This window comes from Falco punctatus (genome assembly GCF_963210335.1).
Source record: "Falco punctatus genome assembly, chromosome: 6".
Classification (NCBI taxonomy): Eukaryota; Metazoa; Chordata; class Aves; order Falconiformes; family Falconidae; genus Falco; species Falco punctatus.
In genome coordinates this window covers 89027865-89030671 of record NC_137585.1, presented here as the reverse complement: position 1 = coordinate 89030671, position 2807 = coordinate 89027865, and the positions used below count along the sequence as shown (strand labels likewise).

Sequence of the window (2807 nt, the reverse complement as noted above, 5' to 3'; positions counted from 1 at the left end):
GTAAGTACATATTTGTCCTGGTGCTTTTGCTGGGCATAAATCCACGCCGTTGCTGTCTGAGGTAACGCTTCTGGCAAAGGCCAAGTTCTGAAGCTGGCAGGCGTAGGTACTGTGCCTCAGACTTGCCACCTCAACACATCTCCCCTCACTCCCCCGTCTTGTAATACTGCTGCTTCTCGGGAGCATGAGATGTCCTTAGCTTGTAGATGTGGCATTTCCAGTCCAAGCAGACACATCTCTTGGGTTTTAGGAACAAACTTTTTACTGGTAGTAACCGTGATCCACTGGTCACTGTTTATTATCAGATGCTACCAGCTTTCTCCCCGACTGCGCCCTCCACGTACACACTCTCTTATCTCCTGTCCACCTTTGTGAGCAGGAGCTGTTTTGCTTATGTTCATCCATTTAGGAAGCACATACTTAGTCAAGTGACAGATGTCTTAACATCACCAAGATCATATGTGATTCTCTGACAGTGAAATTGCATTGGCTCAAACCCTGGCACTTCCTTAGCATATCCTCAGCAGTTTAGTAAGCCCATGCCATCAGTTTTAGAGCTGCATCACAGGTTATCGGTGGAGTTATGTATATTTCAGACTTGGGAGATTTTTCATTAATCAGACTGAGTTACAGTTAAGGTATCTGTAAGAATCAAGTGCCTGGTCTACTAATACTTTAAAAGGTCTTTAATTTTTTCCTGCTAGTTTGTATTGCTCTTAGCAAAAGTAATTTTCAAGCAGTTATCTAATATATATACAGTTAATGCCCATACTTCTGTGGAATGCAAGTTAGTCCATAGTACCAGAGTGGAAATCTTTCAAAGAGTACAGAAAAAGCAGTTTCTATGCAATAATAAAAAAATATGTAATTTATTAGGAGGGACCTGCATAGCTTTGCCAAAATGAATCTACACTGTATTTTCCCAACTTGAGCTGAATGTGGTCTGTAATTTCATTGTAATGCGTATTCTTTTCATTAGCTGTAGCATAAAAGACTTTGCACTAGGCTTGTCTTGTTGAGCTGTAATAGGTGTAGGTTATGATGAATAGGGAATAGATTCTGGTTTTCAGGAGCATGCCTGCTGCATTTCTTAACCCTCTATTACATTCCCGCCAATTATATTATATTCTCCATTTTTCTGTGCTATTTTTTTTTCTCCTGAAACAAGATTGTAATTGCCTAAAAGAACCTTTAATTGACTTTTTTTTTTTTTTTTTTTTTTTTTTTTTTTTGCATGTTACAGGGACTTTTTGTACTGACAAGATGAAAGAGGCATATTCCAAAGAGAATAACATATTTTGTAACTATTTTTTTTGTCATTTAGCACATTTTGCATTACACTTGTCATAAAAAATCATATCAAACAGGTCACACTTCTAAATAGTTTCATTTTGTACACAATGCTATTTTCGATATGCTAACATAGGGGAATGCTAAACAACTTACTGAGATTTAAAAGAATTCTTGTCATACTGGAAGATAAGTGACTCAGTAAATATGTATTACAGGATGAATAGTTCAAGTGTAAAGGGAACTCAACTGGATGTTAGTAATAGGAATTATTTTATTATATTTGTGCTAGTAATGCTCGGAGGGTCCCAGGCTTTTTGTGAGAAGATAAATCTTCTGTGCAGATACTTTCTGTCAGCACAGCCTCAGAAAGAGTTAATTGTAACTCTGACACGTTAAAAATTATTTATGTTCAACAGTGAGAGGTTTGACAGTGTTCTGTTCTAAGGAATGAAGCTGTTAATTTGAATTGTTATATATTGTTCATTATTTATTTTTTGCATTGTTTACTAATGCTGAATAATGCAAATGTTAGCCTATCTGGTGTGCTTAAATGACCAGTTTCTAATTAGTTCTCTCAGCCAATGCAGATGATGTTCCTCAAACATGTAGTACGCTCTTCGTTCCATATAGCGCTGAAAAGCACCATGCAGCTTAAAATATGCAGTGTCAAAACACTCCACCGTTTATGTAATGTTTCACTGATTTGACAACTGCAATTCCAAATGTTAACGAAGCACCATGAACATTTTCTCTAGCGGTAGTATTTGAAAAACTGCAAAAAAGATGCTTTTGCTCTGTGGAAAGGGTGAAGATGTTTAAAAATCAAGGAAAAAAAAATATGAAGCCATTTCTAGGTGAAGTAGTACTGCAAATGTTATGAATTGTTTTAAAAATCATCTAGGGCTTATTCAGTCTTTTGTAATTTGCTGCCTTATTTTTTGAAGCAAAGCATAGCTGGGGGGGACATGGACAGACAGACGTGACTTACTTATGTTTTAAGAATAGTAGCCTTGACATATTTCTTAGGAAGTAAAAAAACCCAGAACTTGACAACGTAAGGTGGTTTGTATTTTTTCACACACCTCATATTCAGCTATATGGAAGTATATCAACTTAAATCTCAGATACCAAGCAGAATTCTGTGAAAAACCACAAAGATGAATATATTATTAAAGAAATTGCAGAAACCTTATATCTGATTATCTCTCACTGTACCATTTTACTACATTTACATCAAGCCCTGCAGCACCAAAAAAACCCAAAACAAAACAAAAAAACAACCCACAACAGAACTGTTCCATTTTCCCTTTTTTTTTTGTAGCATTATAAATAAAACTTTTGATCTACCTTATTTTAATTTTTAATCTGTTAGTCTGACAAAGCTTATTCCTGAATCAATTATATGAACGTTGCTTCCCCTTCCCCTAATTACTTTTTGAATCTTTGTTTCTGGGAATGTATTTGTTGTACAATAGTCATCCCTATTACCAGGAGCAATCAGTAAACACCATACT

The 2807-nt window shown here is 35.8% G+C and overlaps 1 protein-coding gene across 4 annotated transcripts in view; it reads left to right on the top strand.

Annotated features, from left to right (window-relative positions):
* The window catches only part of TAFA5 (TAFA chemokine like family member 5), a 522400-nt gene that overhangs the window by 27568 nt on the left and 492025 nt on the right, over nt 1-2807 (top strand). The gene's annotated exons all lie outside the window — the stretch shown is intronic.